This window comes from Pteropus alecto, unplaced genomic scaffold (assembly GCF_000325575.1).
Source record: "Pteropus alecto unplaced genomic scaffold, ASM32557v1 scaffold301, whole genome shotgun sequence".
Lineage (NCBI taxonomy): Eukaryota > Metazoa > Chordata > Mammalia > Chiroptera > Pteropodidae > Pteropus > Pteropus alecto.
In genome coordinates, this window is record NW_006431043.1 from 62,243 (window position 1) to 78,280 (window position 16,038).

Consider the following 16,038-nt stretch of genomic DNA (forward strand, 5'->3'; position numbering starts at 1 on the left):
CGATGCTCAGCTCTTCGCACTGCCAGTCAACAGAGCTCGTTTAGGAGGCGCTAAGAACTTTCATCCCTTGGCTCTGTCATGTGACAGTCTGTACCTTCCCTCTGTGTGTTGTGTGTTAACCTGCGTGGGTACCTGATTGGTGTATAGAAGGTACCACTCAATGAACTTGGCACTGTGGAAAGACACAAATGTGTCAAATGGTGTTATTTTACTAGCCACTTTCCTTGCTCACGACAATATTGAATAAATAGATCAACGAATGAATGAACTCTCATTGTCTGTCATGCTGTTGACTAATGTTATTGACCAAGTTATTAAGGAAAATCTTTAAATGTACATTCTTTGACATGTACCTGAGATTTTGAAACTGGAATAGGGCTTTCCTTTTCCAACTGGCTCTGTGAATATGAATTTTCTGTGAATACAAGTTGTCAGCCTATTAGAACAGGCTTAATCCATACCAGTATACAGGATCATTTACGGAAGTTATAATAAGGAAAAGAGGTGCAGTGTAGGATGTTTCTTTGCGTTCAATGGTGTATCATCAGAAACTTCTAGCTTGTTACTTCGAAATATCTTTTTGGTAAATAGCAGAAACTTCTTGATCTTAAAATAAGAAAGAAAAAAAGATAAAATTAGATGTCATTGTTGAACATTTTTAGGGTTAAAATAAAAGACAGGTGACCTCAATGGAGAAGAGAGGTCACAAATTCACTTTTATAGTGCTTGACCATGGGCAAATCTCCTCTTAAGAACTGCTCTAAGAGGGAGGAGAGGGGAGTCATAGGGTGATGCATGTCTTGAAGCTTTCCCTGGATCATTGAAATGGTACAATGGTTGAGGCAGGGCTGGAAACTAAAGCTGGTAATATCTGATTGTCATGTAAAATTAACTTAATTAAAAAAGAAAACAACCCTTTGGACTGGGATCTTGTATCTTCGAAATCTGAACCTTTCATTCACTGACTTATAGGTAGTACATACTTAATACTTTAGAGATCTGAATGGAAAAAGGGATATTCCTTGATTATTGATCAAAAATGCACCCCAAATATTGAGTTAAAATAACCTTTTAAAGTCATTTCCACAATTATGATGATGCATTATGCTTAGATCAAAAAATTAAGAGAAAATAATTTAATTTTTGTTTAATCCTATTTGTCACAAGAATGACAACTTGATGTTGTAGAACACAACAACAACAAAATATTCCATTTAAATATATCACCACTACCAAAGAAAAAAATCATATCACATCAATTTTCACATACTGAGACAATGGAACTACACATGGATCTACATTGCAAGGAAAATATTATCATTGCTTCATGTTAAGAGAAGATGGTGTGAGGACTCTCTCTGACTGCTAGCAGAACCATCTTTAGCTACAATAAACAGGTAAGCAAAGGCCTGGAAAAATTCTTTTATTAAAGTTGTTGTGGTCTTCTGAAATGGTTTTGACTGATGTATATACTGTTTGTTTTAAAAATATTTTTAAATCATATAAAGTGCTAACACCACAATATAATAGTTTCTATAGAAACCCTGTACATATTATTGACTAGATAAAGGCATTATGTAATTTCTATCTTGCATAAATTATCAATATACAAACCACTATTGCAGTGGAAATCTATTCTGGTTGAGAAAGGTTTTAGCTTTCAGCATGAAAAAAGAATAAGCAAACCCTGTTTATGCACTGACTAATAAAAGGCACTATGTTATCTATCTTGTTTAGCTATACTTATAATCTATTGCCTTGATGCATCTACCTAATTTTTATCATCTGAAAAATACTTGGTCCTATTTTAATATTTTTCATTTAATGTTACCACATATAATTAAGTTGTGGTAACTTTTCAACGTTTGCGAAATGTTTTGGCAGAGAAGTACAGATGTTCCAGGAGTACCTAACAAGACACTCGAAAAGAAAAAGAGGGAAGGAGGGTAGCTAAATCTATTTGCTTTCACATTGCTTCAGATTTAGTTAAGATATCTGCTACAAATAAGAAACAATACAAACACATTTTATAAACCTCTGGAACATGTGTACTCCAGGATTTCTTTTAAACTGTCTCCCAAGTTTTCTTAATAATCTCTGGAGAGCTAAAAAAGACCAAAAATATCTGCAAATATGAATTATAATTTTCATTGAAAAACTTTAGCCATATGTTCTGATATAAAAGTACGATCATGCATTTTACTAAAAAAAAGAATATGGCCAAAGAGGCAAAAAATTTTTAGTTGTTTAATCTTGAGATTTTAACATGATTAATATACCTATCTACACATGTGTATGTGTATATTTATATCTATGTATCTTTTGTATCATTTAATAGACCATTATTTTAAATATTAATACAAATGCGAGAGTATATTTTCTATTATAATAGCAAATAACACATGGTAAGCTATGGCAACTCCTCACTAGGAGATAAACACTGTTCATCATACAGACAGTATATAAATATAAATATAAATAAAATGTAATTTCCTGTACTTTTCATAACTTCAATCTTCCATCTTTATACGATTAAAAATTTTATAAACACTTGAATGCACCATGAATTCTCTTTCTTCTTATTCTTCAAATATGTGATTTTTCTCTGCCTTGAATGCTATTCTACTCATATTGAGGTTCAGTTTCCTCTGAAAAGACTTCTTTATCTCTCTAGATCAAATTGAGTGTCTTGTTAGGTACTCTTGGAACATCTGTACTTCTCTGCCAAAACATTTATCAAACGTTGATATTTTTAATTGTTTCTCTTCTGCCAGTAAACCTTTTCTCTGTTATGGGAGCAATTGAGTTTATCTTACCATCGTAATCTCTGACCCCACAAGAATACCTGGCACATAATGTATTTTAAATAAAATGTTTTTGATTGAAAGAGTACTACAATCAATATCTAGAACATAGTACTTACTCAAGAAATATTTGTTTAAATATGCATTATTATCTTTAGAAGACTCTCATCTCCTGCTACAACCATAATTTCACAAATCAGAAGCTTTATTTAAATTCCCAGAACTTTTCATTCATAAGTCATCAATATGGATCAAACATGGAAGAAGTTGTATGGAATTGGATTTTATAATGGAAGAATTATCAAAGATAAAAAAATGATACTAACCAAGGCCCATTTTTTTGTTCAAAAGGAAGTGTATATATGCATCCTGAAAAAATAGCAGTGAAATTCTCACACAGCAGGATGGTATAAGATATAGTTACTTGGGCTCATGAAAAGATTTTGAGGATTGTTTTCCTAAGCAGGTTGCAGGATCAGGTTCAGTGACATGATAGGCTATTTTTACCTAGAGTTATTCTAGTTTAGGAATTGTGCTTTTGGATATATTCCAGAACTAAGATCCATAAGTGAACTTGTAATAAGATTGAAGTCTCACTTGAATTGCCAGAAGCTGACCCATTGCCAAACCACTTTTCAGCCTGGATTGAATGCTTAGTCAAGCAACCTTCTAGCTTTAATATATTATACCTTCTGCAAATTATACTTTAGGTGATATAGTTCATTCTTCAAAATCCTTATGAACTTTTCAGTCTGAGGTTATGGCATGTGTTCTTACATGGTCTTAAATGTCAGGTTGTTGAAGTTTATATTTTATATCTCTTTTATAGCAAATTAGAGAAAGTATAAAAGGATTAATATTTTTAAATATGAAAACAGGATATCAATCAACCGTTTATAACATTTTCATTTTTAATATTAAATTATGCATATTTATGGATATATATTTGGCATCTGTGAATTATTTTACTTATCCTACATGTGAAAAATAATTTTTATCAATTGCCACTTGTATAATCAATGACATAATCATAGTATTTTACTTTGTGCCATTGGTTCACACAATGGATATTTATTAAGTGCCTACTATGTTACAGTAACTTCTTAATAGCAGCATTTATGGATTTCAATCTTAAATTTACTTTCTCACTCTGCAACTTCAATTAATTATATCTGATCAATGAGTCTAGCAATCAAATGAATTCTTAATTGTAAAATAAGCACGTTATGATTCTTAATTTGAGTCTTTGTCACTCTGGGTATATTCAATATAGTTCAAATATAAAATTCAAAAGCTTATAAAGTCATCAGCTATATAATGATACAGTTAAATAAAAGCAAGTAAAATACAGAGTAATTAGAAATGTAATTAATAGATGTAATGCACGGTTTGATTCTACAGATAATTTTCCTGTCTATAAAATTTGCTTAATTAATCTATATCATAATCTAGAACTAAGAATAAAGGAAAACTCTGGCCTAACACAAAATGTGTCAAAACTATTATTTCAAAATAAGTTACAATTGAACCGGAATCCTAAAGAACAGGTGCCCATATTAATACACTAACAAAAATAAAACTGGTTAATTAAGTCACAAATGACTGAATTGGTGATAGATTCAATATCACTTAAGTCCTTAGAGAGAGAATTGCTTTACACTATCTATTGTAGACATCCACTGAAATAGCATGCTTTCCTAATTTTACATTTCATATACTAGCATAACTCTGTACAGAGGCTTCTAAAAGAATTGTATTCTTTTGATTATGACATGATTCTAAAATAAAACCATTTCCCCAAGCTAATTAATCATGTATACTTTAAAAAAATATTTGTATATTATTTTCATGCTCTAATTTTAATAGAAATAGAATTAGTTTTTATTCCTTATTAATTTGTTTGTTTGTTTGTTTGTTTGTTTTCATTCATGGAGAGCTACACAACCTGAAACTCCAGAACACTATGTGGGACCTGACACCTCAAATAATACTTGCCACTTGTATAATCAATGACATAATCATAGTATTTTACTTATAAACCATCCTCTATCTCCTCACCCAAACCCCACCCCTGGTGTTCGTTGACTATATTAAATTCAACCTTTTGTATTATATAAATAGTTTCCTTGTTGAAGGTACAGTATAATCTTTATTTTCATTAACAATGACTGTTCATCATTATAAGGATTTCATTGCCAGAACCTGTGGGATTAATAATAGCAGGTACTTGAAAAGCCCGCTACTTTTATCATTGGTTATGTAGTATAGTACCAATGCTTTTCATGTTAGTCCCTTATTAGCTATAACTATTTCCTTAGATAACTGTGAAAATCATTTTTATGTTGATTATTAAATTTTACTCCTTAAACTGCAATGGCTTAAAAACAGGATGAAGCAATTAATTCTACCAGATCTTTCAGTAGGAATCCTGGTAATACATTTTTTAATTATTAGGTTATTTTATCTTATTTTTGTTTATATACAGGAAGAATATCCAAAGCAAATGACTTAGGAAATTGTTTCAATTATTAGTAGGCTTAATATTTTGTTGGCTGAATTTGAATAGAGAATGGAAAATTAATCAAAGTTAATAATTCAATGTATTTATGTTGCCCTGGCATTCCAGAATGGGTGTATGATCTTTAGGGCTGTAGAACAAGAAACTTCAATATCAAATTCAAGTTAAAAAAAATACATCAGGCTGGAGAGAATAAGGGATAAGAAAGAGCATGAACAGAATTTCGCATTTTCTTATTTCTTTAGAGTGTCCCAAATTTATCTCTCCAAGGGCTGTTGCAAGGTAATGGAGAATATTTCCAAAGCCATGCTATAGAATAGGCTGTCACTGAAGCAATATTTCAAGAAAAATGGAGTTAAAATCAGCTCCTTTTATCTGAGCTGGGAGAATGAGAAGAGAGAATGCCCTCTGCTTACAGGAAAGCATTATTTCTCACAATAGTGGAGATTGTTCCAATTATTTCTGTTTCCTGGAAGGGTTTGTGTAAATTGGTTTTATTTTTTCCTCAGCTGTTTGTTATAATTCTTTAATGAAGCCAACTGGGATCGAAGGTTTCTTGGAAAAATAATTTTGATAATTTATTCAATTTATTTAATAGTTACATAATTATTCAACCAGTTTTTTTTTGTAATTTGCCAATTTCACGTAAATTTCCCATTTTAATAGCATGGAGTTTTGTCTCTCCAAAATGAATATGTTGAAACCTAGTCCTCAATGTAATGGCATTAGGAAATATGGTCTTTGAAGGATAATTAAGTTATGAGGATGGAGCCCTCATGAATAGGATTAGTGCCCTTATAAGAAGAGGCCAGAAGGCTCCCCTGCCTCCTTCTACCATGTGAGGACATAGAGAAAAGGTAGCCATCTATGAACCAGGAAGCAGAAGCAAGTTCTCACCGGGCACTGAATATCCCAGATCCTTGATCTTGGACTTCCCAATCTCTAGAACTGTGAGATGTAAGTTTCTGTTTATAAGCCATCCAGTCTATGATATTCTGCTAAAGCAGCCCAAATAGGCTAAGATATCATTTCATTGTCTCTCTTAATACCTGCTGGATTTGTAAAAATGTTCTCATCTTTATGGCTTATAGTTATTCTATTTTATTTCTTCATTTTTCTGCTTAGGTCTCTGAAACAGTGGATTGATTTTGGTTTAATAGATTATTTCCCATTGCATATTATTATTTTCTTTATTCTGTTTTTAGGTTTAGTGTTCTTGGCAATGTTCTATTTTCATTACAATTTTATTATCATCTTTATTATCAGTATAATTCATCATCATTGAAGTGCTATCTAATATTCATTGTAATTTTGTTTTTGACCCATGGGTAGTTTTTAATTGAATTTATTTCAATCATGGTGGGAATTACTTATCTTTCTATATTGATTTCTAATACAGCTATATACTGATAAAAGAACCTCTGTATGTTTTCATTTCCTTGGGATTCTATGAAATTCACTTCATGATCCAGTATATGGCCACCTTTTATAAGTTTTCAATTCATTCTTGAAAAGATTGTATATTCTGCAATTTCTCCTCAAATCAATAAGTAAATAGAAGGACACTTCATTTTTAAAATGGACAAAAGATTTGAAAAAGCACTCCACAAAAGAAGAGAACCCAAAAGCCAATAAGTGTATAAAGTTTCTAAATATCATTATTCTTTGAGGAAATACATATTGAAATCATATTTGGATACTTCTAAACACCTATCTGCAGAGTGTCCAAAAAATCAACTCAGTTCTAACACTATCTACATGGAGATACCATCAGATTACACACGTTATAAAGGGCTTAGTCCCACAAGACTCCCCCAAATACACTTCAGACACCAGGTTGTTATCTGTGCTTCTGACTGGCTATAAATCAGAGGTTCCCACTACTTTCTCCTTCCTTGGATTCAATTAGTTTGCTAGAACATCTCACAGAACTCAGGAAAACAATTTACTTACTAGATTACAGCTGTATTACAAAAGGATATAACTCAGGAGCAAGAAGATGGAAGAAATGCATCAGGTAAGGAGTGGGGAAAGGACACAGAGCTTCCATGCCCTCTCTGAGTGCACACCACTCACTGCACATCTCCACATGTTCAGCAACCCAGAAGCTCTCTGAACCCCAACCTTTTGGGTTTTTATGGAAGCTTTATTACATAGGCATGATTAACTAAATCGTTGCCCATTGGTGACTAAACTCAATCTTCAGCCCCCTCCCCTCCATGGAGGTCTGGGGGTGGGACTAGAAGTTCCAACACTCTAATCACATGATTGGGTCCACTTGCAAACAGCCTATCCTTAGCTGCTTTCCAATTGTCGCCACATTAACATAACAAAAGACAATTTCTTTGGCTCTCATCACTTAGGAAAATCCAAGAGTTTTAGGAACAGAAATGAAGACCAAATATACGTTTCTTATTATAAATCACAATATTACACTAGAGGACATTATGTTAAGTGAAATAAGCCAGACACAGAAAGACAAGTACTGTATGATCTTGTTTATGTGTGAAATCTAAAAAACTCAAACTAATAAAAGCAGAGAATAGAATGGTGACCACCAAGGGTTGGAGGTGGGGAAATGAGATGTTGGTAAAGAGTACAGATTTCAGTTATAAGATGAATATGTGCTAGGGATCTAATGTATTACGTGGAGATTATAGTTAATAATATTGTATTGTATACATGAAACTTGCTAACATAATAAATCTTAAGTGTTTTCACCACAAAAAAAGTGTTAATTAACTTGATTATGGTAATCATTTCACCATGTATATGTATATTAAATCATCATGTTGTACACCTTAAAAATAACACTGTATAATCTAAATATATGTGATTTTTATTTGTCAATCATACCTCAATAAAGCTAGAAAAAATAAAGTTAAGATTTGTTAAAAAACAAAATTCAACTGAGTCAACCTGAAAATTTAATTGGCTTTATTAAGCAATTCATGAATCGAGCAGCATCTCATCTAGCAAGTAGAAAGATGCTCTGAGGGCTTGTACAAAATGGAAGGTTTTTATAGGAAGAAAGACAGAGTAAAGGAGTTATTAACCTAAGAAAAGAAAGGGTTGTTTTTAGACCAGGACATCTTTGTGGGGGAAGGGAATGGTGAGAGTTCCTATTGGGCAGATCACCTCTTCTTTCTGTGGGATAGGGTAGATGGAGAGGGCCCACATGACAGATTACCTTACTGGTGCTTGACCAGAAAATTCCAGACTGGTTGATTAAGATTTTATTTCTAGGAAAGGTTTAAATAGCAATTAGGTCAGGTATTTAATGTGTCATGGGCTTTGACACAAGCGAGGCTATTTAGGACCTGTAGTTTTCTCTTTAACATATCCCTCAGGCAACAAATAAGTAAAATGTAAGTAAATTCAAAAAAATAATTCTTGAGACTCAATAATACATAGACTAAATAAATAAATAAATAAATAAATAAACCAGCAATCCTGAAATAACAGTTCTGTGGAACATAAGCCTCTTCTGTTATAATTTTCTTTGAAATCTATACACATGAATAGAAGCTCAATTTTGTTAGTCCTCAGAAAGTGCAAATCAAAACACCAATGAAATACTTCACACTTAGTAGGATAACTATAACCAAAAAGTCAGATAATAACAAGGATTGATGAGGTTGTACAGAAACAAACCCACATTCACTGCTAGCGGTAATGCAAAATGGTGCAGTCACTTTGGAAAACATTCTGGCAGTTCTTCAAAAAGTTAAACATAGAGTTACCATTTGACCTAACAATTTCACTGCTAGGTTTATCCTCAAGAGAAATCAAAATGCATGTCTACACAAAAACTTTCACATGACTGTTCATAGCATCATTATTCATAATAACCAAAAGATAAAACAAAAACAAAAACCCAATATTCATCGACTGAAGAATAGGTAAACAAAATGTGGTATATTCATTCAATGAAATAGTATTGTGCTATAAAAAAGGGAATGAAATACTGATACATACTACAAGATGAAGAAATCTTGAAAACATTAAGCTAGTTGTAAAAAGCCAGTCACAAAAGATCACATACTATATGATTGCATTTATGTGAATAATCTAGAATAAGCAAATATTTAGAGACAGAAGTAGAATGGTGGTTGCTTAAGGCTGAAGAACTAATGGGTGATAGCTAAAGAGTACGGGTTTTCTTTTTGAGCTGATGAAAATGTCCTAAAATTTGTGGTGATGGTTGTACAATTCTGTGAATATACTAAAAACCTTTGAATTACACACATTAAAATGGGTGAGTTGTTTGGTACGTGAATTATATTTTAATAAAACTACTAGAAAAAATAACTCTTCAAAAAAACCCCAAAAACAAAACTGAGAGCCGAAAAAGAGGGATATACATCAACTTAATTAATTAGAATTTAATGTGATGACTTTGCAGAGCTTTATGTTAATTTTCACTTTGATTAGTAAATGCTTTGTGATATTTAACCCTAAAAACAAGTAAAGCATTCATTAGGTATAGAGGCAGACTGACTTGTTCTTTATAGACGGGTCCATCTCAATTTATGCAAAACTCAGACCATAAAGCATTAGTTTGACGGTGATAGTGCTTACATATTCTCCTTCTGTTTAAGTATTTGGTAGTTGCAATAATAGGCAATTGACGTTGCATGGTACAACCATTATCTTTGCTTATTTAATCATTGTGACCATGTTTTCAATAAAGAGAACTGTAATAAATACTAGTAAACTTGTTAATTTTACATATGACTTACTTTCCATAAATCAATAGCTTTATAAAAATTGCATTTAACTTTTCCTCAGAAAGAACTATATTTAGTCTTGCAATTATATAATATACCAATGTAGAGAGGCACTAACATATTCATATTTTGGTACTCAATAAAATCAAGATCAATTTAGTAGGCAACGACATGGAAACAAATAGGCCCTTTATAGCCATTAATAAAGAAAGACAATTGCTAGTTTTGATCACAGCATTTAAATTTGCCAGAGTAGTAGTAGAAAAGCTTATGTTTCTCAAGGTGATGCTTTCTGTGAGTCATTTTCAAGCTCTACAGTTCATGCATTATAAAGAAGCAATCCTTGTGTAGCTCAAAAATAAAACAAAACAAAACACTGAGCTCGTCTTTGTGATACAGTACATTATATATATACAAAGTATTGAAATAGAACTGTCAGACTGAATGTAGACCATCATGATGTTATGACTTGAAAAAAATGTTTTAAGGAGTGAGGTGTGTGTGTGTGTGTGTGTGTGTGTGTGTGTGTGTGTGTGTGTGTGAAAGAGACAGAATTATCTACTCCAAACTTGCTGATGCTTGCAAATAAACATAATAGAGTTACATCAAGATAAAATAATAGCTAATGATTCAATCAGGAGAGCATACAAATTTCTTAAGATAAAATTGAAAAGATTACATTTTATTTTCATTTTAATTCAATATAACTATTTCCTAAAATACATGTAAGAAAACTCCAGGACCCATCATCTTTCTTTTCATGTTTTTAATAGCAATGCTCATGTGATATACTTCTATAGTTATATGAGTACCATTGTAGAAGAAGAAAAAGAATATATTTCTAATTAAAGCAGATTTCTGTTATAGATCTAACTAAGAATATATGTTCTATAACTTTGATTGTGTTTGGAAAGTTAGATATCATGGAGAAAAGTGGAGAATCATAAAACTTTTTCAAAACTTAAAATATAATTTTTCAAACAGCAGATTTATCATCATAGCTCCAATAATTAAGTCATTGTTACATCTTTGTATCTTATAAAATGTCTCTGATTGGCAAAAACCTACTACAATTTTGATAGATCTACCAAAATAAAAAGCACCTTAATAAAAAGTAGTTTAAAAGTACTTGTTTTCAACTTCCTACATAATACAAGCTCAAACTCAAATTCACAAATACACACAAACACAAACATTGTGCTAAATATGTATATACATATATTCTTGGACAAAGTGATGTGTCAATGATTTTGTCTATATGTATAACCTTTTTTTAATTGTTATTGTTTTATAGTTCAGAAAGAGATATTACCTATCCCTGAAATTTGATCTAAACATAACCTTTCAATAAAATATTTTGGAAGAATAGCACAGGTGATACAGGTTGACACTTAGTTCAGGGAACATGAGTTTAGGATATCAGAAAAAGACCAAACAATTTTAGTGTTGACATGAACTCAAGATATTTAAGAAAGAGAAAATAATGGAATTAAAGAAATCTTAAAAAGTGTATAAAATGTCCAATCATAGTATATGAATAATGTTTAAAGCAGATTTAAACTTGAAATTTTATGCATACATTTAAAATTATTCATAGTTTGTGTTGTTAAAATAGATTATGGATTTTTTCCAATAAGATATCTAGATCTATCATGGCAAGAATTTATATACACAGCATAGAGGTTCCTAAAAAAACCAAGAATAGAACTACCATACGACCCAGCAATCTTTCTTCTGGGTATTTATTTTTAAAAAAACCAAAAACCTTTATCTGCAAGGATATATGCAACCTGATGTTCATAGCAGCATTATTCGCAGTGGCCAGGACATGGAAGCAATCAAAGTGTCCTACTATAGATGACTGGATAAAGAAGATATAGTACAATGGAATATTACTCAGTCATAAGAAGAGATGAAATACTGCCATTTGTGACAACATGGATGGACCTTTGAGATAATCGTGCTATGTGAAATAAGTCAGACAGAAAAAGTTGAAAAATATGATTTCACTCACATGTGGGATATAAAACCGAAAGCAACAAACAAACATGACAGAGACTCATGGGCACAGACAGTTTATTAGTAGTTACCAGAGGGAAGGGGTGAGGGGAAGACAAGGGAAAAAGGGGTCAAAATAAGGGTAAAGAGGGTCAAATATATGGTGATAGAAGGAGATTTAACCAGAGTGGTGAATACACAATGCAATATAGAGATGATGTTTTATAAAATTGTACACTCGAAACCCATATAATTTTATTAACCAATGTCACCCCAATAATTTTAATTAAAATCATAAACAAATAAAATAAAATGAATAGGAAAAACAAAACAAAACAAAAAAGAATTTATATACAGTAAACTCTTATGGTCCACATTTTGGACCAGTTTTTTATTGCTTTACGTTACTTATTTGCCTTAAAAAAAAAAAGATAAAAGAAAGGCACAGTAGCATTTTTCAGAGTTTTGTCATTCATAATATATTAGCTGGAAAAAGTATCACTTTGGATTCAAGTTAAAAAAGGTTGGAATAAGATTGAAAAACAAAAATTTCCACCAAAAACTAGTGTGTTTAGTTCCGTTAAATTATATATAGGTAGATTAAATATCACACTGGGTTCTAAATTCAAGTAAGAAAAGTAATATGTCAGTATTTAGACACTGCAATTTGTCAAGTTCTTACCTGTAGGTTTGGTTCTGATATTAAAATAAAACTAATTAAGAACCTACTGACTATAATATGGATCGCAAAATGTGAAATTCTTCAATCCAGATATTTTACACTGGATTATGTTCCATTATGCTTATAACAATTATAAATTATTGCTTTAGAGTATCTAAATTAGTTTATTTCAGTGCAGTTTGAGAAGTTACTCTATATCAGGCACTGTATAAAGTGTTAATATACAATGAAAACCGAGACATGCTCCTTACCTTTTAGGAAACAAGCTCGAATATATTCAAATAAATTCAAACTTTGTGTTAAAGCATATATTAAGTCTTGCATACTTTACATTTCAGTAGCAATGAAGTACAATTAATTCATCAAATATTCTGGAGTTTCAGGCTGTCCACAAATTATTTCACACTTTTTTTTTTTCCAGCTGCTGAAATGCTAACTGTACTACTTAGCTATTGCCACAATAATTCTACATAATAAAACACTTCGATTTCTCAGTGGCTAAGGGTCTGGCTGACCTAGACTTAGCTTAGCTGGTACCTAACAGTTCAACTGGACTTGGCTATAGGAAATGCCGAGTTTAAGTCTGCTCCTGCAGCCCAAGCTTAAGGGGCATTTTTTCTCATGGCAATGGCATGTGTCAAGAAGGCCAAGCCAACCTCTGATCAAACATTTCAAGCTTTTGCTTACATCACATTAGCTAACATGCCATTGGCCAAAACAAGACACATGGCCAGAAACAAATTTAAACACAGGGAAATACACGTCAACCACCGTTGGGATCTGGCAGTAGGGTTAGAGAATATCTGTTAAAGGAGAGTGAGGAATGAGACCAATAATTCAATCTACAACACCATCCCTTCTTGCTATTGTTCTTTTTTGTAAGTGTTGTCTGACCTTTCTCCCATAAGCGGTGATGGCTGAGTTTCACCTTTGTGTCTCTGAGGTTATTAATACCTATCCACCTATCACTGCGTTTGCAGTTTCACAAAATTGTATTAATGCTTTAGAAGATTGTTACCTTGTCAAGGCCATTACAGTATTGTATATTCCTTTGGAGTTCTAGGGAATTTCTTTTGGCCTGGAGTTTAGAAAATATTCAGTGCGCAATATTTCAACTAGGAAAATGAGACAAAAACAAATATGTATTTATTTATTGAAAAGTATTTCATTAACTGCCCTGCTAATATTGGTAGTAACATCATTTGCAACTGCTTCACAGAAAATATGAATTTTGATGCTTATTTGAAACAAAATAATGTGTAATACTAGTTTAATTATGACTCTTCTCCCTATTACGATAAATAAATAAATGTTAACTAACTTCCAAAATGAATCATAGTTGGTAAATAATTTCTTTTTTGTTGTTGTTATGGATTATTAATTAATTTATTTATTTTTATTTATTTTTTTAAATGCCAGTTTATTTTTTTCATACTATATATACATAATTTATTTTTAACAATTTATTTTTTTATTTTTCCTTGGTAAATAATTTCTAATAGGTATGGAACACAACAGTTTTTCAGAATATCCAAAAACAAGATTTCGGGAATATTTATTATAAGACTTACAGCTACAAAAGTCTTTTAATCCTTTAAAAATACTTACTAAATTTAAAAAACATTTGGAAATATTTTACTAGAAATATTTAATAACCTTCCTCCATTCTTTTCTCAGGTCCTATTAAGTTGCACCTCCAAGTGCTAACTTCAAATTAACTGTAACTCTTTTTTGTCTGAAAACTTTAAAGACATGTGCTTCTGTACAATGTATACTGCACTATCAATCAGAGTTTTGTGTGTATGTGATTTTTTAAAATGGAAATTTTTATAGTAGCACCAAAATTAAATTTATAAAAGCAAATTAAAAGTTACCTAAGAGTTTGTATAAATCCAACAAAATTAATCATGATACAAACCCTATTATATATCAGTTTGAATGTGGAAGATATAAACATAAAGTGAGCAAGTGACCATATGGGCTCTATCTTCAATTTTTGAAATGACTGAAGGAATAAACCACATAAGGACTATATGAGACCAGAAATGTACAAATTTTTTGCTGGGTATTTTGGCATCTTATTACTCTAAATCTTTTATATATTGATAAGATACAAGTGATGCAAATGAAAAACAGATTTTAAATATTGAAGCTCTTTTATTAAGTATCAATGCAACATCAAACATAGACCTAATTCTGGCAAGATTGTGGCCTCCTGAAACTACTTTTCAATGTTCTTATGCAAGCTTCATTCAACTTAGTATTCACCATACTTTTGTAAGGGCTAATATAAAAAATAAACAAGATTTTGTCTCAAGTTTTACTTTCAAGGGCATAGCATCAGGCCTTCTACTGAATGAAACACTTGTATCTGGGGTTTCTGAGGCGTAAGCACATTGTAGGACGATACTCCTCCAAATACAAAAGCTGCTTGCTGTTAAAAGCCCCGCGGCACTTTTGTCTTATGAAATGTACTGCATCTTCATATTTCATTCCACCTTCAATCAATGCTAGGGCAACCAGTACCGGACCTCTCCCAAGGCCTGTGGCACAGTGAACTGCAATACAAGAATCTGGATCGTCATGGAATTTCTGTTTCACAAATGTTAACCACTTATCAACAAACTGGCTGGATGGTGGTCCACTATCACCAAAAGGCCAGTCCAGAACCTGGATGCCTTCTTTTTCCAAAATGGTGGTGTTGTAAGTTGCTTCACATACTCTTACTATGGTGGTAACGTTGTTCTTCTTAAGTTCCTGTAAGAATTTGTTTAAGGAGGCATTGGTTGGACTGTGTGCAATAAGAAATCTCATATTCGTGTACGCAATCTCTACAGGAGCAAGGCGGTTCATCCCTGTTCTGTTGATGTAATTAATTTTTTTAAAATACAGAAAAGATATAAAGAAATTGAAGTTTACTTCAAAATAACGCAGTTGAAATTTTCAGTGAGCTGACTATGCCAAGTTAGGAGTAATAGAAAACGAAATTGACCTTCAAACAAACAAAAAAATCAGTGTTTTAATACAGTAGCAATCAGTCAATAGAAAATCAGTGAACTCAACTCTACCTCATTCTAGTCAGAACTCTTGTGAAATGTCATTCAGTTCAGTTCTACAATGTCCAGGTAATTCGTTTGTATTGGAATTTCTCAATAGTAACAATTTTTTAGAATTCACTAGTCTGTGTAGAGGTTGGACTGGGCTTGGCGGTAATCCGTACAGCCCCTTAGAAAGTCCATAAATAAAAGTGTGACTAAGATTACTGGGTTACTGAGAGGTATGTTAATTCATTAATGAATGTGGTCT

General features: G+C 31.9%; 1 pseudogene; it reads right to left on the reverse strand.

Annotated features, from left to right (window-relative positions):
- Positions 1-15,081: 15,081 nt before the first annotated feature.
- LOC102894961 lies at positions 15,082-15,585 on the reverse strand (annotated as a pseudogene).
- Between the last annotated feature and the right edge of the window lie 453 nt (positions 15,586-16,038).